Genomic DNA, 26,202 nt, shown 5'->3' with positions numbered 1-26,202 from the left:
ACACTGAGCATCAGAATGGCAGGTGTGTCCTCTACAGGATAGGAGATCACTGTCACTCTTGGCTCCCTGCTTTCTCCTTATCTTCATCCAAGCACCTGGCAGGTTCAGAAAGATAGAGTCCAATTCTCCAGGCAGTCATCCTCAGCAGGAGAAAACCAGGGAAAGTTATCATCTGAAATCATGGACATAGGGGCAAAAGGCAGGAAGCTTTAGGTTTTTGAAATGTAAATATTCTATGGCAGGTGATTAATTTTTCTTAGATGAATTACTGTAGCCAGTCTAGATTCTGGAGGAACTGATTCTTTTTTTTTTAAAAGATTTTATTTATTTATGTGACAGAGAGAGAGAGACAGGGAGAGAGGGAACACAAGCAGGGGGAGTGGGAGAGGGAGAAGCAGACTTCCCGCCGAGCAGGGAGCCCAATGTGGGACTCAATCCCAGGACCCCGGGATCATGACCTGAGCCGAAGGCAGACACTTAACGACTGACTGATTCTTTTTAGGCTTACTGGTGTAGGAGATCATAAGCAAAATCTCCTAACCAATGTTGGGAAACCTAGAAAATAGGAAAATAACGATGTATAATTTTAATATATAAGGACGATTGCTTACTATTTTTGTATTTGATTTTAATGATGAACAAAATGCTTGCTCTGTGTTGTTTTGATGAGGATAATTGGTTTTTCCACCACTACTACTAGCATAATTGTTCTTGTCATTGTCTTCATCATCATCAAATATTTATTAATTCCTGGCTAATAAGCAAGGAAAGTTCCAGGAAGAGTGGAGAAGATAAGTAAGTGAAAGATGTGACTTCTTTTTTTAAAGAAGATGTATTTTCTATTTCGGACTGAACATATGTCCTAGGAAAGTAAAAATAAAGTATGTGATTTATTCATTACATAAATGATCATTAATCTCCCTTATGTGCTAGGCACTGCCCTCAGTATTTGAGAAATAATGTTGAATAAAATATAGTTTCTGCCCTTAAATTTAATGTCCAGGGGGAGGTGATAGACAAGCAAAATAAGAATTTCAATAAATTGTAACATGTGAATTGTCAGTGAAGTGCCACAGAGAGTGCTTGCTATAGGAAGATATTATATTAAAAGATGTAGGAAATAAAATATTGGACAGTTTGGAAGCCAGAATAAAAACATTCTTTTGGGTGCCTGAGTGGCTCAGTTGGTTAAGCATCTGACTTTGGTTCAGGTCATGATCCCAGGGTCCTGGGCTCAACCCCCATGTTGGGGCTCCCTGCTAGGTGAGGAGTCTGCTTCTCCCTCTGCCCCTCTTCCCACTCGTTCTCTCAACCTCTGTCTCTCTCTCAAATAAATAAAATCTTTAAAAAACATTCTTTTAAGTCTTTATTTCTTATGTTGTCCCTTAGTAAGAGCCTAAGGCATAACCTTAAATAGTCAAGTAATAAAAACATTCTGCTAACAATGAAAGAACTATATAGTTCAGGTACGTTACATTCAGCTCTTCCAAAAGAACACAGGCATGGATCTTGTGAAATTTGGTTAAATGGGCCTTAAATTCTTTCTAGCATCAATTGTCTTAATATTTGCTTTTGCCTGATGCCCTGTGGTATGGTTTGAAAAGAAGACCTTGTTTTATATGCTAGGTTGGCAAGTGTCACGGTTAGTATTCCATTATGAAAGTTAAGAAACCTGATCTGCATTTTTTTTTCTTTTGTTTAGGCAGTGTATGTTTCCACCTCTGCAAGGAGGGATTTGATGAAAGAGAAAAAGCTTAGGTCCATTATACCTTGGCTGTTTTGTCTGTGTCTGCCATAAAACTTGTTGTAGAATAGAATTTTTTATAGCCAATTACTGTTTTACACCAGCTTGGTGTATTTTATTTTCTTTATATCAGATGAAGGAAATCAGAACTTTTTTATATGTTGAGTTGTTCAGTTCCAGAGGGAAAAATACCAAGAGAGCTGTGGAATTTTTCTCCCTAGAGATCTTTAAGAAAAGGTGTTCAGACACTTAACTGCCTGAAATTGTTTGTGTAGAGTTTTGTGTGTCCTACTTGAAAAAGCAGGATGTATAAAAACCCAGACTTAGAAAATTGGTATCATTAAGGATGATTCTTCTCTAGTCATTTTCGTTTTCCTAGTAGGTAGATTTATTTGGTAATAAATACTTAAAATTGGTGAGTATTTGTCTTATGAATATTGCTTACATAATATCTTAATTTGTACTGTGAAGCATTTTTGCAGTTTTCAGAACACTTGTACATAATTACGTTATTTGAGGCTCAGAGGTCTTCTGTGGTAGACAAGGCTGGCATTATGGGTGATCCCCATTTTGCTGATGAGAAATCTGAGGATGTGAGTTTATGAGACTTTCCTGGGCTCTAAGTTATTAAATGGTGGGCTTTGGCACAGGCCTTCTGATAGCACATTTTTCGCTCTTTTTAGGATGTTACGGGGCACTGATTTTTTTCGTAAATGAGTATGTGTTCTGTTGTATGTCAAAATCAGGTCCGTGTGTTATCTCTGGGTCATTGATTTCTCCTTTCTTCAAGCTGAATGATCACTGGCGGAATGGAGAACGTGTTTGGCCTTCCTCCCCAGTTATTATTTCATCAGCTGGTGCTTTCTTATCAGTGTGGTGTTGAAGATGGTAATTGGGGGTTCTCAGATCAGCTCACAAAAAATAATTTAACTTACAAAAGTACTGAATCGATGTTATTGGAACTAGGTGCTCATAAAATAATATGGTTTGATGTTTAAAAATCGGCTGTTTCTAGGAAACAGGGAGTGAATTTAATATACTAAGATTAAGTACTTTAACTACATTAGCTATTTATGGTATCCACTTCAGCTGAGCATTGATAGATTAGACTGCACTTAAGAGAACCAAAATAAAATCAGTTCATTAACTATTGAGTCCTTTCATGGGGGCCACAGGTTAAATTTTAGAGTTAACAGGGCCAAATGTGTACAACGAATAAAATCTCTAGGAAGAAAAAGGATGTATTATTGATGATTACCAGATTAGGCTTTGTGTGTTGAGATAATTTTACCTTATAGCTCTGGTTTAGGAATTTGTTTTCCCCTGAACATTTAGTACATACATAATACAGAGCGTAAAAAAATTGCAAATGTCAGAAAAGGACAAAGAAGAACATAGTTCCTTGTAACCCTTCTGTTTGAGAATGTTTTTGGTAAGAGAAGGGTGAGGTCATTTTAGAAGAAGGAGTTAGTACAGCACAAGCATGACTGACATATTCAGGAGCATATAGACAGCAGCTAAGGGTAGGAGAATACTTGCTGGGGGATAGTTGTAGATGAGTTTGATTAGCTCAGTTATGTTGGACCACGAATTCCAGGACAAGAGATTTGTTGCTCTCAAATAAGGGATTGCAGAGCTCTTGTAGCCTAGGACTCATGTTTTCCAGGTAAGGAAATCTAAGTGAATCATTCAAATAAGTTAGTGGAGAAATTGGGGCTGGAACCCAGGCTTCTTGATTATTAAAGAGAATGTTGCTTCTATTATGTGATCTTGTATGTTGCCATCGTTGGTTCTGGGACAGAGGAAAGCAAAGTAAAAGCATTGCTTTTTAAGAGTAAATTTTCACAGTCTTAGAAAAAGGATTAGAAGGAGAAGTTAGTTGGAATAGGAAGACCAGTTAAGCTTATTTTGATAATCCTGGCAGTGAGGAGATCCAGAGTGGAAAAGATGGAGAAGTCAGGAACAACGAGAGTTGCAAGCTGAGTAATGAGAAAGGAAGTTGCATTAAAATAATAAATGAGTAAATTTGGAGAGTAAACTTGTTTTGTGGAGAAGATCAAGTTCAATTTTGAATAAATTAGGAAATCAAGGAGAAATGTTTTATTAGGCAGACAAGACTATGGGGCTGATGTTGTAAATGTTAAATTACACTTTGTAGATAATGAGGATTGACTAGTAGGATAGCATGTATTATACGACTAATCTCTTCACAGGGTACAACTGAGGGCAGTTTAATTCCAGAAAGTCTTCCTGAGACTGTTGCTTCAAGAAAGAATAACTTACCTATTAGATGTGTCACTGAATGAAACATCTGGTTAATTAACTGGTATGGGCAGGCTCACCTCAAAAAGACCTTTGTTGGCCTGATTGTGTGATGTTTCTTCTTCTCTAATAAAAGTCGTAGTTGGAAGAGCAACCCCATGTAAAACCTATGTGTTAAAGAAAATGGCCATACCTGTTAGCCATTCACTGCCAGAGTGGCTTCATGATATTTTATGATGTGATCACATTTTTTTGTCATGACTGTAATTCAGTTTAATAATGCTAACTGGTTTCATTTGGGCAATGCATTGCCCTAATCACTCACCATTTGTTTTTAAACTTCTTTGTATGAGTAAAACCAAATGTAACAGCTGTTGATGTTTCTGCTAAGAGGTAGTGAACCTGAGCTATTATCTATATGGTCCATGAAGGTTTTAAAGATGGGGCACGTGTCATTGTTTACCTTCTGTTTGTGTATTTCTAAGGATTTCTAAGACTTTAAAGCATATTTATTTATTTATTTATTTTAAAGATTTTTATTTATTTTAGAGACAGCACGAGTGTATGGGGGAGGAGCAGTGGGTGAGGGCAGAGTCCGCCATGGGGCTCGATCTCCCAACCCTGAGATCAAGACCTGAGCCAAAATCAAGAGACAGATGCTTAACTGACTGAGCTACCCAGGCGCCCCTAAAATATATTTATTAACTTCATCTATTACTAACCAGGTTACTTAAATTTGGGGGCCTCGATGTTCCCATGCTGGTGTTCTAGCATTTATCACATTATGTTATCTACCTGGGTTTGAGTCCAGCTTAACTGCTTAGTGGCTGAATGGATTTGCAAGTTATTACAGTTCTCCATCTTTCTGGTTTTTTTTTTCCCCCCTCATTTATAAGACAGTATTACTGCCTACCTTGTAGGCTTGTTGTGAGAATTAGATTATTAAATATATCAAGCCCTTGAAGAGCCTGGCACACAGCAAACTCTCAGAGCCTGGCTGTTGTTACTGATCTCTTGCCCTCACTGTCCTGTGAACCTTCATGGTTCATCCTTGTATGCCTTGGACCTAGAGCTGTGTTTGCATTTAATAACAGTTTTTAAAGGATTAATTGACTGAGGAAGATGGCAGAGGGAGGTGTCACAGGGTATCTTGTAGGGTGAAACAGGAAGAGGCCAGCTCTTCTTGTTACAAGTGCTATTTCCATTCTGCTCACCTCCACTCTAGGTGAAAACTTTTCCTTAGTCATTAAGAATGACTGTCACTGATCCCAGCATGGTGTCAGGAAAGCAGTTTGGTTAATCTAAGTTGGGAGTGGTTAATAGTTTCCCAGTGGCTTATACACTTCAGAAGGTATGTGCTGTCCGGGGCGCCTGGCTGGCTCAGTCGGTACAGCATGAGACTCTTGATCTTGGGGTCATGAGTTCAGGCCCCACGTTAGGCATCGGGCTTAGTTAAAAAAAAAAAGAGAGAGTGTGTGCTAACCACTCTTGTTGCTTGCCTTTGAAGCATTCCCTGGTGAAGAACAGTTTTTTTTCAGATCTCCATTTCTGGGTGGGGACCCCTATGTAGGCAGTCCACTTCTGCCTGGGAATCTAAGCCTGAGCACAGCTCTCTAATTGTTTTTAGTTTCTTTGCCGCTGCTTTGAACAGATGTGCTTAGGTTAATGGCTTTGGGCAGCATGATGCATTAATGGTTTTTCTCATAATTTTGCTACACAGGAGGTGTTATTTCTATTTTACATACCTGGAAACTGAGGCTCAGTGTGGTTGATAAGTACCTTTCCTTTTTTTTTTTTTTAAAGATTTTATTTATTTATTTGACAGAGACACAGCGAGAGAGCGAACACAAGCAGGGGGAGTGGGAGAGGGAGAAGCAGGTTCCCGTGGAGCAGGGAGCCCGATGCGGGGCTCGATCCCAGGAACCTGAGATCATGACCTGAGCTGAAGGCAGACGCCTACCGACTGAGCCACCCAGGTGCCCCCCCCCCTTTTTTTGATAGTACCTTTCCTAAAGCCATGCAGTAATTGTCAAAGCTGAGATTTAAACTTGGGAAAAACTGTCTTACTCATGAGCCTCTACTATTTCTGCTGGCTCTAATGAAAGTTTCAGTGTCAGATCTATATGACACCTATGTTCTGGTGCAGCTTTGCACCTTAGGAAATCCCTATTTAGTAAATTAGTGTGTGTATTTGCATGTGCTTTGTAGCTTTTAAGTTCTATACAGATGTTAGTCATTAAGAGCGATCTAGTCCTTTATACAATTAGATTCTACATCTCTCCTTTTTATTTTTCTAGTCTTGTTCACAAGATTTCTAGACTGCTCAGATTTTTTGTCTTTAAGCATGATTTCTATCCTCAACTCTGTCTGCTGCCGTCTTAGAGTAGCTTCTGTTGGTTAGGGTCCCCGTGTATCAGAAAATGTAAGAGGAAAAAGTGAAGGACTCCCCAAAGGGAACTAATGTCACTTTTAAGAGCTTATTTAAAAACATTTTAAATCATCTCAAGGGACTTTCAGAGTCTTTTTTGAAAAGTTTTGTTTACTAGGAGTCTTCTGGTCAGGGGAGTCAGTGATTGAGAATGTGGACCACATTTAGACAGACCTGGCTCAAATCCTGCCTCTGCTCTATGACCTTGGGACTTTGGACATATTTCATAACTTCTTTAAGCTTCAGCCTTAACCTGTAGGATGGGAGTAATACTAATACTTACTCCCAGGTTATCGTAAAGAACACATGAACTAAAGTATATTCTGTGTTTAGTGTAGTACGTTACACAAAGAGTGCTGTCAGTAAGTGTTAGCTGGTGTTGCAGGTTGAAGGCTAGGCTTGGAAGAGGAGCCCAGGGATATAGTCTGTGCTGAACTTGAATGATCTGAAGTAGATGTGTCCTCTGCGGAGTCGGGGGTAAGGATAAGACCACAATGGAAGTCTCTTCAGGTTCTGGGCCCAGGTGTGGTAGGCTCAGTCCCATCATGGAGTGTTTAACAAGGGGGTACTTAATGATTTGATCCAGAAGTCCTTAGAGAAGGAAGGTATATATACTCATATGTGAATTCAGCAAACACGTATTAAGCACCTGCTGCTGCCAGGCACTCCCTAGGCAAATGCTGATGATACAAAAAGAAAATAAGTCTTCCTCTGTCTTTTTGGAGCTCATATTCCAACTATGGGACCAGTATGTGAAGCAATGACTGATAAAACATGATAAGTTATAACAAAATAAAGCTTTAAGGTACATGCAATATGCCCTAGGGCATCAGGTGAGTTGGAAGGAAGCCCATTCTTGTTGATACTTTATCTTCAAGGGTAAGAATTTTCTTATAGAAGCATTAGTCCAGTGAATTACTTTGATTTTTTTTTTTTTAAAGATTTTGTTTACTTGATAGAGACACAGCTAGAGAGGGAACCCAAGCAGGGGGAGTGGGAGAGGGAGAAGTAGGCTTCCTGCTGAGCTGGGAGCCCGATGTGGGGCTCGATCCCAGGACCCTGGGATCATGACCTGAGCCGAAGGCAGTCGCTTAACCGACTGAGACACCCAGGTGCCCAAACTTTGATATTTTTTAGGGTAGATTTATCCTTCAAACACCAAAGATAGTCCAGATGTAACTTAAATTTGGCTATGTGACTGAAAGCAGCCTATCTTTAAACATTTGTAACAATATTATTTATCCAAAATCTTTACAACTTAGGTAAATAAAAGTTATAGGCAAATTCTTGTCCTGCTGATTACATAAAGGACACTTATAGCTTCAGTGTATAAAGGGATTTCTTAGTTCAGAGTGGATATGTTTTCCAAATTATTATTTATACCAGTGGGGAATATTGTTGGCATTTGGGGAGAAGTGAGTTTAATATTAGGTAGCCTAACAATACTAGCAGAATAATGATTGGATGTTGACAATTAGAATATTAGCCACTGTGAAACACTAACAGAACAGTGCTAGGAAATGTGTGTATGTGTGTGTATACCCACACTTCTGTAGTTTATACAAAAGATTAAAATATATTGAATCTTTTATAATATAATCAAATCCACATATCACAACATTATATGGAAGAAATTATTTTTCTCATTTTACAGATGAAGGAGCTAGAACTTGCTTGAGGTGATGTAAAACTAGTAAGTGATGGATCAAACATTGAATTTCAAAGCCTTTGTTCTTTTCACCTTTTTGTGTTGAATACAATTGTTTCTCACTTAACAGGATTCATCATACAATAATTTAAATTACACATGTATTATCCATACTTGAAGAATTTGAGCCAAACTCTGTGCACCACTATAGCTCAACATGAGTCTTCTTAGTGCCAAATGAAGTGAACAAAAAACTTTGAAAGTAAAACATCTAAAGTCTGGCAGTTTGCCTATATTTTTAAAGTCACTACTTTTCCATTTTCTGATAAATTGCTGTTTTCAATGTACTAGCTGTACTTAATAAAGAGATCGACCATTAACTACAGAACATAACATTTTAGCTAAATAATTGAGACAAATATCTACTAGTTCAGACATTAGTTAGTATTATTTTGTTAAAACATCTCATAGGAACATGTAGTTAAGTTTTAAATTCTTAAAAGTACTTCTGTTATAATACTTGAAGTACCATTTATTTTGATATGTTGTATACCTCGTATTTTTTTTAAAAATTGTATTTTGGAAACCTTCAAATATACAAGGTAGACAGAATAGCAGAATGAACCCCTGCATAGCACCATCAAGCTTTAGCAGTTATTAACTCTGGGCTAATCTAGGTTCATCCATCTGCCCACTTCTTCCCTCCTGTGTGAAACAGAGCAGATCTCAGATACACCATTGTATATGTAATTACTTCAGTATGTTATTCTTTTTTTTAAGATATATTAATTTGAGAGAGAGTGAACGAAAGTGAACGAGAGAGAGGAAAGAGAGAGAGATTGAGAGCAGGAGCCCAGGGAGGAGGGGCAGAGGGAGAGGGAGAAGCAGGCTCTCCACTGAGCAGGGAGCCCGATGCGGGGCTCGATCCCAGGATCCTGGGATCATGACCTGAGCTGAAGGCAGACGCTTTACTGACTAAGCCACCCAGGCACCCCTCAGTATGTTATTCTAAAAGATAAAAACACTTTTAAAATGTTATAACCGGGGCACTTGTGCACTTCCTTTCTCTCTATCAAATAAATAAATAATCTTAAAAAAAAATAAAATAAAATGTTGTAACCATAATTTAATTATCATACCTGAAACTAAAAGTTAATTCTGAATATTAAATATTTAGTTAATATTTGATTTGTAAGTCTTCTTTTTATAGTTTGTTTAAGGTCCAAATAATGTCCTTTATGGTTATTAATATTTATTTTGCTAGATATTACTAATGATGTCTCTGTGATATAGTTTAACATATCCTTCTCTCCTGTGTGTTTATAAAGTGGTAGAAGGATCTAGAGATTTAATCAAATTCAGATTCCCTTCCTTCGTCCCTCCCTCCCTCTCTTTGTTTCTTCCTTCCTTCTTCCTCTCTCCCACCTCCCCCTCTCTCTTCCCTTCTTTCTTTTCCTCCCTTTGTTCCCCCTGTTCTTTTCACTTCCCTGATATATGAATGGTATTTGTTCTTTCCTCAGGACACATAATATGTGCTGGTTTTCTTTTTCAGATACCAGTAGCTGTTATGCCTAGATACTTTAATTGATTAGGAGTTGCAGAATATGATATTTTAATTTCTACTTTATATTGATTTATTATCTGGAATATGTCTCTAAAGAAAAACTCTCCCTCATCTACTATTTGTTTAGCTAATTGTACAGTTTATATTAAAAAGTTTGAGTTGGGTTGATTTGATTACCAGCTTCATTTGAACTTTTTCTAAAATGAAATTTTAAATGATCTAAACTGAGCTTGAGGGCATCTGAATAAAATGGAGAAGTTTAGCACATAGACTATGTGGCATCTATTTAACTAGCCATGTAATTTTTTAATTTACTCTGTGACATTGCTGAGGTGGTCATTGATGTGTGGCCTCTAAGCAAGTGAGACTATATTATATGAGGATCTGAACAGAAGAATGAAGTGCTGATCTTCAGTATTTTCATGCTGTTACAGAGTTGGGATTCAAATTCGAACTCCTGTACTCCACAGTCCCTTTTCATTGCTGTTAAAGCCATGTGACAAAGAAGTCCATACTGCAATTATTAGTTCTTAAGCATTATGTGGTATTAGTGATCATTTTTAATTTTTTAAATTTAATTTTTTTCAGTGATCGTTTCTTATTTAAAGCACAAACTCTTTGTCTTGTTATTTCACTTTTAAAAAATTTTCACACATATGGAATCTTTAACTATCTAATGGATATGTACCTATTCACAATATATATTATAATATTGTCAGTTACACAGATATGTCATGTAATAACATGCACTCGTAGTGTGGGTCTGCATTTTAAATACCTAGGTTACTATGTGTGTTTATAGACCTTGAGCTAAACATACAAGTCTAACTACGTATAGGAAAAAATTGAATATGCCTATTCTATATATAGTTTGTGAAATGCTAGATAAATGTAAAAAGATGCAAAAAAAAGTACCTCTGAGGCATTGGTATGTTCAGATCCTAGTATAAGTCTTAGAATTTTAGTTTGTTTAGAAGTTAAGTACTTCTCAGAGTTACTGCAAGGATTAAATCAGATGGCATGTTAGTGTGCTCATCACAATATTTGATCCTTTGTGACTTCTTTCCTCTTTATCTTTTCCATCCATATAATTTTTAATCTACATGAAAAGAGACCAAAAATTTAAGTGAAAGAGAACAAATATGTGTATTAAGCAAAAGTAGCTACTGCTTTCAGACTATGCTTCAAAATGAAATTTTGTTTTTATTCACTTATTTTTATGCACAGGTCATCTTTAATACAGCTCTCATTGGACTGAAGTGGAAGCATAAGAATTGGAGCATATTTTCATTTGTGAGGTGAGTCCATTTGTAGAAAAATTTAGATATTTAAAGCCACCTGCTGTTTCTTAGGAAATTTTGACATTTGCATGTATTCTGAGAAATACTACAGTTATCCGTGAAAGGCTGTTAGTGTGAAGTGGTGGGAGAGCCCCAGGCCCACACCTTCATGCCCAGTCCTGGTTACCTGACTTCCCTGTGTCAGTTTGCCTATTTTTAAAATGGGAATGATGGGCCTATTGACTCTGCTTACCTTCCAGATTACATGTTGTGAGAATAAATTGAGATCATGGATATGTAAAGTGTCTTATTAAGAAAAATGTAAGGTGGAGGTGTTAATACTGTGAACTGTCAGTGAGTTAAATGGGAATTAACAGTTACATGCAGAGAATCTGTAAGTATGAAATTTTTGGATGTAACTGTAGCCTAGCTAGTGGAATGGTAGGAAGACTGCACCATTTTATGTACTGTTTCCGGGAGAACTGGCGAGCACAAAAGAAGAGGGGAAAGTAAGAGGAGGAAGAAGTGGCAGAGGAAAGAAAGCCAAACCAATTAGATGGCTCTGAAAGTATTGGCATTTTTAGAACTAAAAATTTCTTTACTTATGAGGATGTATTTGGAGGAATTATTAATCTGTGGATTATGAAAAATGTATTTTCTATTGAAAACCTGTTACATCGGGATGCCTGGGTGGCTCAGTTGGTTAAGCATCTGCCTTCGGCTCAGGTCATGATCCCAGGGTCCTGGGATTGAGTCCCACATCGGGCTCCCTGCTCAACGGGGAGCCTGCTTATCCCTCTCCCTCTGCTTGCCGCACTGCCTACTTGTGCTCTCTCTGACAAATAAATAAATAAAATCTTAAAAAAAAAAAAAAAAGAAAACCTGTTATATCTTTTCAATACTTTTATATTCAGTATTTTACTTTCTTGCTGTGGGAAAAACATCTAATTCTGATTTTTCTCTTCCCTGGAGTTTCAGCCATTCATCTGGATGCCTTAGTGTATGAGGCCTGAGTCAAACTGAATGGGCATTTGTTCTCACTCCATCAGTTTTTGTTTGTTTCATTTGTCTTCTTAACTTCCTTTATTTCTCTTGTTTTTCTTCAGCTCACCCAGCACATGTCCTCTCTTACCTCTTTTTGGGCTTAGGTTTTTACATGTAACCTTTTATTCTGGGTCTCCCAAATTGTACCCTGAGGCTTTTCAAAGGTGCCAGAATACTATTTAGCAAATGTGATTACTGTATTTCTTTCTAGTAACTATGTTTTGAGAGTAATTTATTTATATCTTGGGAGAGAAAGATAGTAGTAAATCGGTAAAATGGTAGTAAGACTCCTGTCTTCCTGCACTGTCTTCAGGTATTATGGATTCTAGCGTGGTGGTCATGACTCTGTAGCTAGATGATTTGGTCGTCTTTGGTCAGACGTTGCCGCTGCTATCTCTTTGTCTTAGTCCAGAAGAAAATGTATTTTTCTCACACAATGGACTTATTCAGTTCTTTGTGGAGTGACTGAGGGGGCGGTGTTCAAGGTCCTTCCCAGCGATCAGGGACCTGTCTTTTAATCTCCAATGCCAGCTCAATAGTTTTAATTCTCCTGCTGCTACTTTCACCTCTAATTTATTGTTTGGCTGAGTCATCTAGCAACTACTTTTGTGTTCTCTTAGTACAACTGCAAGGCATATTCTTTTGTATTTTTGTTTCTTACTTAGTAAACAAGTGGCGTATTTAGTTCCACTTATAAGTCATTTCTTCGGTTTCCCAAAAAAAGTAATTGATCAGTCTATAGAAACATAACTGTAGAGGGCTTTTACCAATTGCTTTTCTTTTTAGATGGTGGGTGTAGGCTGTAGGAGAAAGCCTGTTCACAGTCTTCACCATCTAACATTTGTAAAATTCTGGGCATGTATCCTCTTGAGCCTCAAACTTCATGGTTGTAAAATGGGTATAGTGTTACTGACACCGTTGAATTGTTAGGATTTAAGGAGATAGCCTACAGAAGGTGTCCAGTATGGCGGTGGTTGGGTGGCTCAGTTGGTGAAGTCTCCGACTCTTGATTTTGGCTCAGGTCATGATCTCAGGGTCGTGAGTTTGAGCCCTGCATCTGGCTTTGTGCTCAGCGGGGAGTCTGATTGAAATTCTCTCTCTCCCTCTCCCTCTGCTCCCCCCATGCTCTCTCTCTGTCTCTCTTTCTAAAACAAACAAACAAACAAACCGTAAAAAGGAAAGAAAGAAAAGAAAGTGCCCAGGGTGGTATGGAGCACAAATATGTGCTTAGGTAATTATTGTCATTGTTGATTTATCCTCTTCCCTCAATCTGTTGTTATCACTGTCATTATTATGAGATTAAGCCCAAAGGGAGTTATGTATAGGTGAGCTTGTAACAGAACGCAGTGTTGATAAATAAGGTCTCTTGTTGAAGTTGTGTGTAGTTGTGGATTCTCTGATACACTCATCATCTTCGTTAACATGAGAAAGTCCCAGCTTAGAGATAGGTCAACATGTCTGACTGAAGTTACTGAGATGGGTTAATTGGTCACTATTGAGCTGTTTTTGAGAATAGTGTTAGAGTTTTCTGAAATGCACAGTTTATCTTCGGATTTAATTGCTCTCGGAAGTAGGCAGTTATTTAAACTGTTTATCTTTGCAAAAACAACACACAAAAAAGTATTAAGCACTTAAAACATTTACCTTTTAAGTGTGTATTTCTGTTTTATGGATATGATGAAAAAAATTCTACAAAATCAGATTTTATTTTATATTTTTAAAGATTTTATTTATTTGAGAGAGAGAGCACAGAGGGAGAGGGAGAAGCAGACTCCCTGCTGAGGACGGAGCCTGATGGGGGACTCCATCCCAGGATCTTGAGATCATGATCTGAGCTGAAGGCAGACGCTTAACCAACTGGAGCCACCCAGGTGCCCCCAAAATCAGATTTTAAAGAACAGAAATATATAGTGATTAATCATTCAGCTTCCTTTTGTCTTCAAATTGGCACACTTTATTTTGTCTTGCTGATGCTTACATAGAATGCAATGAAATCTTTTTATGCAGGAATACTAGAAAAAAGATGTTTCTATTTGGAAAATACTCTAGCTCTTTGAATCTTTAGTGTGAAGTTCACATGAGGTGAAGAAGACCTGAGTGAGTGAAACATTTAAAATGGTGAAAAGCTTATCTTAAAGTTTTATATTCTGAATTTAACCCTTAAAATATTTTGAAAAGAGAATAAATATTTTCAAGAGGACAAAGGTTCTGTTTAGGGGATTTGATTAAATCAGTGAAAAACTTGGATAACAGTTGCCCAGAACATTTTGATTATTTTATCCAAAAAGGATTTATTTCCAGATATGAAGACATGCCTTTAAGATACTATAAGATATATTGTTGACTGAACTTTCTGCCTGAGATGCATTTCTGAAATGAGTACCTGGAATATTGAAATGTCATATGGAAGCTTGTCATTTGTGAATCCATTTTTTAAAACAATACTTAACATCTAGTAGATCTTTTGTACTATTAAAGATTTTCTTAAAAAAAAAAAGATTTTCTTATTTACATGTAGATAAGGAGGCATGCGGTTTGTCTCTTTTTAGTTAAATGGGAAGTGTAATATTTTCCGAGGGGGGTGACGAAAAAGAGGAGCGTGCTGTATTATAACTTGACAATATGGCTACCATGGGGAATTTATTGTGGAACCAAAAAGATATAAAGTCTTGATGGCCAACAGTCAGAGAGCAACTAAGACTGATAGAGATTTATAGAATGCCTGATTGTCCAGTTTGTAATTCTCCTTAGTAACCCAGGAAGCAAATGTAAAGAAGATTGAGTAGTGGTTGACCACAATAAAGATAAAGTCCCTACCCTCAAAAACTTCGTAGTTTCATTGACAAAACAGAATGTTCTGTCTTAAAGCCTCTGAGTTTCTAAGTTCCCTGTAGACATGAACAGCCTAGTTCCGATTTATCTTATGGAATCCGTGTTTTTCACATCCTCTCCAAGTACCTAGCTCAGTGTTTGGAACCTAGCTCAGTGTTTGGAATATATATTGGTTAAATTAAACTGGCAATATGGAATCAAGTGCTAGAGGGAAAGGCTGTGCTTTTATTCTTAAGAGTAGCTAACAGCACACGAAGTAGCTCACCTACAGAGGAATTACACTGGGCTTCTCTTCAGAAACCATGTAGGCATGAGGAGAATATAAAGTGAAATATTTATAGTTATGGGGAAAACCAAACCTCCAACCACCAACCTAGAATTCTGTATCCCCAAAATGACCCTTCAAAAATGAAGGAGACATAAGGACTTTCTGAGACAAAACAAGGACAATACCACACTGGGAATTTGTCGCCAGTACACTTGCCTTGAAAGAAATGTTAAAAGAAAGATGATTTGTAAATATTCCAGTCCATGGCTTGTCTTTTTATTTTTTTAATTGCGTTTTTTAGGATATTTTTATTGGCTTAAATATTTTGCTCCCAAAGCTTGATACCAAAATATATTGTGCTTTAACTGTTTCTGGAAATCGTATCTTTGAAATGACTGTTTTCAGTAAAGCTTATTTGAAATCTTAGATATGGCATGAGTAGGCAGAGGGAGGAATCAGGTTACATTGTAGGACCAGTGACACAGACTGCTGACCACCATAAGTTTTGGAACAAAAATGGCCTGTAAAAGTTGTCCTGCATTGGACTGGAATGGCCAACTGTCTATACCCCCATCTTGATCACTCATTGGTTGTGGGCCCCCCTGGGAAGGGCGTGACCTTGGGCATGGTAGCTTGCTGCCCCTGAGGCAGTCCCTCAAAAGGCTGATTGCTCAAGGCTGTCTATTGACTGTGCTGCCAGCAGCTGGGGCAACAAATCATTCCTTTTTTTTTTTTTTTTTTAAAGATTTTATTTATTTATTTATTCGAGAGAGAGCGAGCGAGAGAGCGGGAGTGAGAGATGAGAGAGAGCATGAGCAGGAGGAGGGGCAGAGTGAGAAGCAGACTTCCTGCCAAGCAGGGAGCCTGATGCAACTCGGGGCTCCATCCCAGCACCCTGGGACAATGACCTGAGCCGAAGGCAGACGCTTAACAGACTGAGCCACCCAGGCGCCCCAACAAGTCATTCTTTGAAGGGGTATCTGAGTGACACATCTCCAGGTTCACCTCAAATCTATAAGCCTGGGACCCATTTTATTTGTGGTAAGAGGCCCTATAAATACGGGGAAGAGGACTCTAACAAATCTGCATATGTGGACAAACCTGAGTTCCCTTACAAGAAGAGCCACCTGCAAAGCAAAGGGCTCAAAAGCAGAGCTTAGGGGAACAGTTAAAGGACCTGGGTACAAAAAAAAAAAAAATAAACGTATAAAGTCTTAGATTTATAAGGTTCTTTTGTATTCAAGTCACAAAGCAATATGCTCTCCTCAGGTAGATATGATGCTGTTAAGAGAAATGCCTGACCTTTCAAGTTCAATTAATGACTCAGCACCCTGGAGAATGTTCCTGATTATTGTTGTGTTTTTTGTAACATCCTCTGTGGTTCTTTGCCTGAGGAACAGATTACCTTTCCATGTATTAGCAGTCAATATTATTAAAAGGGCCACTTGCTGTCGTTTATTTAAGCTTCATCTCTTGGATGAAGACATCCAAACATGTTATTAGTTTGGCACAAGACACGGTATAAATTACATACGTATGTACACCCCCAAATCGCTCCCTGGTTTGAAAATGGAATCTATGAATTGGCTTCTGTGTCTTTTTTTTTAAGAGTTATTACCATGGGGATGAATAGTCTGCTTAGTTCTATAGTTGGCATGATTCTTCCAAATTAGGTCACCTGTGTTTTCTTACTACCAGTTGCCTACACTTTAGGCAACAGTTAAATTTTCCATCACTAAAAAGCATGTAGTTAGAATACAAAACTAGTGATTTAGTAGAATTAGCTACATCAATGCTTTTAATCTGTTGATTATTTCCTTTCATGCTAACTAGCAGGAGTTTACTCATTTCACAGTTTTAAACTTTCCCATTGCAATCAGAACTGGTGGGGAATTATTATCCTGTACTGCAGTTGTAAACTTTTCATCATTTGTTGAAAGCATTATTTGGGGGGAGAGAAGAAAACTGACAGAAGCGTCATGATAAAGGGAACTAGGCTTATCCATTCTTAATTTTACTGAGGCAACATTACATATATTTTGCTTTACTGTATTTACATAACCTGTGGCAGTGGATCTGCTGTCAGAAAGTTAAACCTGTAGGTTTCTACAGCCCATTAAAAGAAATGTTAAGGTGTTTCAGTTAGGTTTAAAATATAACCCAAGAATGAGGAGGGGTGAATACAAGCAGAACAGTGAATCAGTGAATTGGGGGTAGTGATTTGTTGATTTGGAGATAGATACATGTGTACACACACACTCACACACACACACACACACACACACTCACACACACACACACACTCTCTCTCTCTCTCTCTCTCTCACACACACACACACACACACTCTGTTTTGCCAAATGGCCAAACTGGATATAATGAGAATTTCCTACTTGGGGTCAGTGCTCCTATAGCAAACCCAGCTCTGTACAGCCTTAGGTGTTTAGAAGTTAAATCAGCCAGGAAACCAGTGAGAACCCCAGATGCCACAGGCCTTGTGAGATTTAAACAGTGAAACTAGTTACTTGTGTGTAATTCAGATTTAACTATACAAATTATAAGATTTCCCGAGTGGAATGATGACTTAAGAGAGCTAGTAAATTTCAAACCCTGAGAAAAATATCACTTACTGAATTACAGTCTTTCTTATCTATTTAATAATTTAAATCTGAGGAGTCATATATGCAACAAAGTTTAAATTAGCTCTGGTTATGATATGTCCTCTCTAAACCATAACCCTCAGTAATCAAAATGGTTTTCCATTTAATTAGTTTGAATTGAAGAGCTTTTTCTCTTTTTCTTTTACTTCTACATCATTAATAAAATTATAATCATTTCTGCTTCTAGGACGACTATAGGATTTCATTTATACTAATGTAGTACACACTACATAATAGGCACTCAGTAAATCTTTATTAATTTATTCTTTTAGGAGGCAAGGAGAGGCGGAATAATTAATCACCAACTTACATTAAATAAATTGAAAGGTAAAGCTTTTCATTGTCCCTTCAAAACCTGCCTCTTATTGCCATTTCACTGCTTGGAGGAATGCCTACTGTATCACTAATGTGTCCAGCAAGAAAGCATCCTGTGTGTGTGTGTGTGTATGTATATACATACATATGCATTTCTCTTCACTCACTGCTGTCACTCCACAGACAAACAGGCTTTTGACAAAACCTGGCACTTCCCTCCTGACTGTTTTTGATAAATCCACCTGGCATATACCACTGTAGAACTTTCGTTCTAGTTCTTTTCCTGGACCTTGGCATATATTTGAATTCTACTGAGCCAGTGCTGCCTTCTCCAGGTGATTTGCTTTTAAGATGTTTTTTCCTGCCAACCACAGGGACTGAATTTTATATCCCATAGGAGAATATGAAATTCTCAGTCCCTTCCCCAAACCCATCACTCTTATCATCCTGGACAATAAGGATCCCTCTTGTTTCTTGCTGTTTTTCTGCTTGTATTCTTTTTCAACTTGTCTTTCATGTGAAAGAAACAATCTTTCTTGCTTTATCAGGCTCTTTAATTTTTGTTATGGAATTATCTTCAGATATTAAACTCCCCACAAAGCCTTTCTATCCTTACTGGAACAGAAGTGGCAATTTGCTTACTGAAACCTTTCTTTTTATTCAGTTTTCATGACTGACTAACTCCTCACTGGCTATCAGATTAAAGTCTTCTGACCTTTCATTTATACATAAGTATGATTTAATTAGATTTATGCTGTGTTCAATGTTTACACATATACCTGTGTTACTTGTATGCTTTTAGTATGTGTATGTAGATCTGTAATACAGATAAACCTAAAGGGCAAACTCTATTTAGTATGTGTATCTATATCTCCAATATAACCTAAAGGGAAAATTCTGTATTTTTTATGAACCAGTCAGCCTACTGATGGGTTTGGGGCAGGCTGCCCCAAAATATACCGCCTTGGCATATTGATCATTGTGAATTAAAGTCACTTAAATAGCCCATGCGAGAAGGACACTGACTCTCTTCTCTCCCTCTGAAAGCAGGAAATAAATTCCCCATGTGAAGGGTATCCTCCCTGCACCTGGAGGGTAAAAAGCATCCTTATTGCCAAAGAGAGGGAATTCAAGTCTGAGAAGGCTGTATGAACAAACCTCGTTACTACTTCTTTACGAATTTCCTACCCCAAGCCCAAACCCCTTTGTCTTTTCACTTCCTCACAAGTACATTCTTTCTTTGTCTAAAACATATAAAAGCTGCCTGTTTCTGGTTACCTCTTTGAAGCTCTTATTTCTAAGAGCTTCCATACATATGGATTTATTTTGTTATTCTCCTGTTAATCTGTTTTATGTCAATTTAATTATTAGACCAGCCAAAGAACCTGGAAGGGGACAAAGGAAAAGTTTTCCTTTCCCCTTCAATACTACATGAGACGAACTTCCAACAAATGTTTAAGACACTGTTGACAGAGCTTAGGAATTTTTAAAATTCATATTTTCCCCTTCATTTGTATTTTTTTTCCCTCACCCATCTCTCTGTTCTTTGGTGGTGGATCAGGGCTGTTGTAGTGAGATTTCTACAGGTCTGATGTCCAAGGTCGTTACTGAGTAGTGGTTGAGGCACCGTATGACTGAGAGTCACTAGTGTAACCCCATTGTATAATTTTTGATAAGGTAACAGGGCGCCTGGGTGGCTCAGTTGGTTAAGCGACTGCCTTCGGCTCAGGTCATGATCCTGGAGTCCCTGGATCGAGTCCCGCATCGGGTTCCCTGCTCGGCAGAGAATCTGCTTCTCCCTCTCCCACTCCCCCTCTCATGTGCTCTCTCTCTCTCATTCTTTCTCTCTCAAATAAATAAAATCTTAAAAAAAAAATTTTTTTTTGATAAGGTAACAAAAGTAAAAGAATTAAGAATAATGCAAGTGAAAATGCCATGTAACTATAGAATGTGTGCGTACACACACTCTCTGGGAAGGATTTCAGTCCTTGCAAAGTTAGTGGTAGAGATGAAGCATGTTGCTGCTATAATTACTGACAGTCCCCGTAAATGAATACAAATTGGTTTAGAGATCTAGCAGGCAAGTAGAAGATCTGCTGGCTTATCTTAATTTATTGGCATGGATCCCTAGGCTAGTGGAATCCTAATTGAGTGCAGAATACTCTTTGTTCTTGAAGTAAACAAAGTATTTTTCATGTTCCCTAAGTAAACAAAGTATTTTTCATGTTCCCTAACAGGATACCTAGGTGATCTTTTGTTTTGATACTGAATTTTATTTCATTGTTAAATGAATCAAAATGATACAAACTGAACTGAAGATTCATTATTTTAATGCATCTTATGCTATTTTAATTTTGGGGGGGGAAACCTTGAGGATTGAGAGGTTTTAACAAGAAAGCAGTATCTATTACTCACAGATACTGAGTTGTCTGTAAACGAGCCCCTTTACAAAATAGCAGCAATGCCAGGAGAATCTGTGTGGGAGTTATGCATATGTATGCGTATTTCTAAAAGAACTGTGTAAAAATCTACTGAAAATCCATGTAAGCGACTATCTAATACGTACTCACTATATCATAGCAGCCAAATTTTAAAATAGAATTATAGTTGATTTGAATTAATTTCTATATTTAAAGATAGAGAAAACTTTCAACAAAATTTACTAACAGTCAGAAAAGCTTGTCTTGGGGGCACCTGGGTGGCTCAGTCGTTAAGCATGTGCCTTTGGCTCAGATCATGATGCCAGGGTCCTGGGATCGAGCCCCGCATCGGGCTCCCTGCTCAGCGGGAAGTCTGCTTCTCCCTCTTCCACTCCTCCTGCTTGTGTTCCCTCTCTCCTGTCTCTCTCTGTGTCAAATAAATAAATAAAATCTTTAAAAAAAAGAAAAGAAAAGCTGTCTTGTTCTTTCTGCATCTTAGTCTTCCCTACTGTTGAAGTCAGTTAATGGAGATTTTTGGGTGGTATTTGAAATACATCTTATATGTAAAGTGCACAGTTTATCCTGGGAATCTGAAACGTGGAGTAGATTTTGACATCAAGTTCTGAAATTTCATAAGCCTTAGGGACTGATTGACTCGTGGGTTATATTTTGATTTCTTATTAAGAAGCCAAAGAACTTTTCTGTTATGTGAATGAATACTGTAATACTCAAAGTCAGTAGGAAATAAAGAAAGAATGACAATAGGCATCCTTACATAAATGAAATGATGCTTTAATACTAGCATAGTCAACATATTGGTTATCTTAAAAACGGAATTCTGTGTTTACAGTAAAAATTAAGGTATGCCGTCTTTAAGATGGAAAAGGTGGCATTAGATTAATGTGTAAAATGATCTTAACTTGGCAGTTACCCAACAGGCACTTTTGGTTTTGGACTAAATGTAACTAGAATAGGTGTGCCTGGGTGGTGCAGTTGGTTAAGTTTCTGACTCTTGATTTTGGCCTAGGTCTTGATCTCAGGGTCCTGAGATCGAGGAGTTGGGCTCTTCACTTGTCCTGCAGTCTGCCTGAGATTCTCTCTCTCCCTCTGCCCTACCCCCCGCCAAGGTATTCTCTTTCTCTCTCAAATAAATAAATAAATAAATAAATCTTTAAAAAATAAGTGTAATTAGAATAATCTGGGCAGGTATATAGAAAGTGTTGCCAGATGTGTCAGATTTAAAAAAGAAATACAAATGTGGTTGTTAATTTAGGGAATAATATCTGACATTATTGAGATTACCGAAAGACCTAACCTACTACCTTTTTTTTTTTAAGATGCAGATATAGAATAGGTCTACATTATGTTTTTTAAGTTAGAACTTGACACTGACAACATAAATGCAAGGTGTATGTTTATTTTGGTCTAGAGGATAAATGTTACATATGTTTATGCCTTATACATACACAATAAAGAATCTATTCTGACAACTAACAGAATGAATCCTGTTGATCTAAAAGAAAAGTGAAAAATCAGCAAGAAAAATTTGAAGTTATGGGCAAAGAGTTTTAATAAGGGATCACTGCTAAACTAAGAATTGTGTAAAAAAATTTTCCTCTGTCAAATTGGGATAGATCTTTCAAGTGATATACGTGCAGTTTTGGTGAGAGTGAAGGATAGCATCTTGGAGTGTAGGGGTGGAAAAAGTTTACCTCAACCCTCTTAGGGTCTTTGGCTGGATCTGCAAATTAAACTGACAAATTAAACTTTGCCTTAAAATATTCAGTTTGCCAAAGTGCCATATTTTGGGGGTAGTATGTCCTGCACCATGTCATTCATTCCCCCATCGGAAACTTCGTCAAGAACTTTCTCGGTCTAGGGTGCCTGGGTGGCTCAGTCGTTAAGCGTCTGCCTTTGGCTCAGGTCATGATCCCAGGGTCCTGGGATCGAGTCCCACATCGGGCTCCCTGCCCGGCGGGAAGCCTGCTTCTCCCTCTCCCACTCCCCCTGCTTGTGTTCCTGCTCTCTCTATCTCTCTCTCTGTCAAATAAATAAATAAAAAAAATCTTTAAAAAAAAGAACTTTCTCGGTCTAGAAAATGATTTACTGGATTGTCCCATAGCCCATTGAACCAGTTTCTCTGTCCTGGATATTTCTATGGAGACAAAAGGAAAAAAAAAAAAAAGGTTAATGGTTAGAACAAACCATAAACATGGTTTTTGAGTCCAGAGGGCAGTTAGTCATGAAGAATATTTATAGATATTTGACTCAAAGCATCTTTAGATGGGGTGAGGGCAGATGGTAGTAATCTGGCAGGTTTTCCTGGTTTGGAGTTTGAATGTCTCTGGTGATGCTATCAGGTGCTCTGGTGAACTTTCTGAGTGGTCCACAGAGCAACAGGCAGGAAGGTTGTCCACCATGAGCTGTTGTGGTGATTTCTCTGAGGACGATACCAAGTTGTCCAGCTTCAACTTGCTGGGCTTTGGGAAAGAGACACTTTTAATTTTTAGTGATTCCAAGTCAGCAGGGCAGGAGAAAAATTGGAAGTATTAGTTTGAAGAATTGTGGCTAGGTATTGGAGGAGACTAGAAGAAATCAGGATCTGGCACGTTCTAGGTAGATAACAAAACCTTAAAGACAGTGAAGAGGACTAGAATTTAATAGCCGTGCGGATGTACTCTAGTTTTCCATTGAAACTTAATTTTTGTGTCTGTAGTCACCCCTGTTTCAATTGAAGATAGTTTAAGTAAGACCAATTTGTTTGCAAAATAAGTCTTGTTTTATTAACTTGGCCTGATTATTTATATCAGTGCAGCAAGAAGAATGATTCACCATATATGCTTTTTAAAAGTCATCTTTGCTGGAACTTCTAATGAGGAATCTAAGATCGGACTTTTAAAAGCCTCTTGAGGCTAGGAGACCAAGCCAATGACTCCCTGTCAGATTTTGCCTGCAACACTTATAGATGTGGGTGGATTCCTCTCTTCTTGAGGTCCCCCAAATATCTTGAGGTTCCTAGATTCTGCTAGTAAGTGACCTTCCTTACTTACCTATTAGGCAGAAATCCTATAAGCAAGCTACTAGTCAGTTTTTAGAAGGGGAGCTTTATAAGCATTGGCTCCTTAAAGCCAACCTTACTTCCTTAAAGCTGTCCAGTCATATCAGATTCTGTGCATATCATTCTCAAATATGGCATTCCAGTCAAAGTCTTTCTAATATAACCAATGTTTACAATGGTGTCTTGTTACAGGGAGGAAAGACTTATTGAACTTATGCAAATAACTATATTGCCATGAAAATAAGAATACTCACTAAGAGTTTTCAAATTCTTAGTGGATTCAAAATCCTCAAATTCTAAGAGGAGAAGGTTTCCTTAAATCTGAAAAATATAGCATTAAAGAACAAAAGTGCTGCTTCAGACAAGTTATAATCATCCACATCAGTTCATTCATCCCTTATAATTAATTCTTATTCTGCTTGATCTTTGGTTACCAGGTTTATGGATCCATCAGTTTCTTCATTAGTTCTGGAAATTCTTACCCATTCCAGTGGCATAGTCTTAAAGTTTTTCAAGTGATGCCATCCTGGAGCATTCTCATAGTAGATGACTGTAAACACTTTCAGGAAGGAATCGGAGCAGAACAGTAGCTCTGTGGATGACAGAAGACTTAGAAATAGTCATGGTTAAAATCTGATGACAGTTCATTTGATAGGAAAATTTAGTTATTTCTGCGGCATACAACAATTTAAGGTAATAACCGGACAAAGAGTGTATTGACAAGTTTCTGTGAACTTTGTACAACTTCTGGAATACCTATATTAATAAGATATATCCATAAACATATAACCGGTGAGTGTTTATCACACTTCTTATTTGGCAGTCTTTCCCATGGAATTTACCATACCAAATAAACCTAATTATACTATCATCTCTCTTTTATAAGAGGAGAGACAAATTCTTTGAGATTTTCTCAGGGCCCTCTGGGAAACTTATCAATTTGATCTCGAAAAGACTTTGGGAATTTTGTCAAAAATACCAAAAGGTTTGGATTGTTGACCAAATAGGATCACAGGTGACTATAAAATAATACTTAATTATCTATTTAGCCAAAGTGAAAAAAGATTTTAAAGGCAAATACAGAAGGTTTACCTACTTGTGAACAAAATTCTTTTTTTTTTTTTTTTTTTAAGATTTTATTTATTTGACAGAGAGAGAGACAGAGAGGGAACACAAGCAGGGGGAGTGGGAGAGGGAGAAGCAGGCTCCCCGCTGAGCAGGAGCCTGATGCGGGGGCTCAATCCCAGGACCCTGGAATCATGACCTGAGCTGAAGGCAGACGCTTAAAGACTGAGCCACCCAGGCACCCCAACAAAATTCTTTTAAAATGGAGAAAGCTTAGTTTTCTTAAGTAATCAGTGACCTGATAAAGACGACATGAAGCACAGGAAATTATTCTAAGACAACATCCAAGGTAGATTACTTAAAAGGTAAAAAAAACCCAGAGAAGTAGTGGTGTTTTTTTTAAGCTAACCGTTTATTAATTAACCACTTTTTTACACCATGCTGTGCTCTTTACATGCGTTATTCCATTCAGTGCCTCTGAAGAAGATACTATTATTTTCATTTCGTAGACAAGCCAGCAGACTTAGTGGAGTCACTTGGCCGAAGTCAGACAGCTGTCAGCGCCGGCACTGGTCTTTGTACCCGTTTTGCACATGAACCTGAGCTGTTTACAGCTGTATTCTATGGCCTACATTAATGATTTGCTTCAGGTCATGTGACTAAATTGTAGAGCCTGGGGAAAAAGTTAAGCTTTTAGGTTTCGAATCCATGGCTCTTTTGACCATCACATTTCACTTCTTGACGTAAGTTTATTGAATCTGTTTTCCATAGCCCCATGTCCCAAATACAAAGGAATTAGATACTAGTGTTAGAATTGTCATTGAAAGGTCTTGAAACTGCACCCTAAACAAAGATTAAGAATTGGTTTGGAGGATCAATATTTTATTCACTGAAAATAAACTTGAAAGTAATCCTTAATATTTTGCGCAACCAGGCTAAACTTTCATTGTATTAACACTTCAGCCAAAGGCCATATCAGTATATATTCTTCTGCCTGTGCAAACTCTAGTCCAGTGATATTCAAAGAAGTTAAATCGCTTTTAAAGTGGATATAGCCTCTGGTAATTTCGTATCAGTCTATCTGATATGATCACAGTATATGAAATACCATGACATTCAGCTTCGGATCATGTTGAAGCTTTGCTATAATGGCTTCTCTTTCTGTGACTCCAGTTCTATGTGCAGCTTGTCTGATTTAAGTGCCCTCTACCATCCCTACTTATTGGTAACATTTGAGCTTCAAGGATCACTTGATGTGCGAATTTAATTGCAGGTTTTATTTTTGAAGGATGACCTAAACTAAGTCATTCTGACAGCTATTTATACAGTTTTTTCTAAACTGCTACAATGAAAACATGCATTTCGTTCTGTCTGTTGTAATGCTTCCTGATTTAATTTTTCAAGGCGGCTTGCTCAAGGATATATATGACGATTCTTTGCAGTATTTCAGTAGGTATACGCTTTGAAATTAAACTTGGGCATTTCTGCTGATTTTTTGATAAAATAGTACCTTAGGAGCATTTGTATTTCATGTTCTGTATTTGCTGATTTGCCCCCCTCTCTTTCTTCCTCTGTGACTTTCTTCCCAGTGCTTTAGCACATGATTATAGTTTTTA

The 26,202-nt window shown here is 37.7% G+C and overlaps 1 protein-coding gene across 5 annotated transcripts in view; it reads left to right on the top strand.

The window, feature by feature from the left end:
- Window positions 1–26,202, top strand: part of EPS8 (epidermal growth factor receptor pathway substrate 8) — a 199,053-nt gene that overhangs the window by 70,310 nt on the left and 102,541 nt on the right. For 4 of the 5 annotated variants that reach the window (XM_032391808.1, XM_032391802.1, XM_032391804.1 and 1 more), the window contains exon 2: window positions 10,874–10,944. The gene's annotated coding sequence lies outside the window, so the exon portion shown is untranslated. Of the gene's footprint in view, window positions 1–7,588; window positions 8,128–10,873; window positions 10,945–26,202 lie in introns of those variants that run through there. The other variant, XM_032391805.1, reaches the window with a different exon arrangement.

Source organism: Phoca vitulina, unplaced genomic scaffold (genome assembly GCF_004348235.1).
Source record: "Phoca vitulina isolate PV1807 unplaced genomic scaffold, GSC_HSeal_1.0 scaffold64, whole genome shotgun sequence".
Classification (NCBI taxonomy): domain Eukaryota; kingdom Metazoa; phylum Chordata; class Mammalia; order Carnivora; family Phocidae; genus Phoca; species Phoca vitulina.
This window is presented reverse-complemented; position numbering and strand designations above follow the sequence as displayed.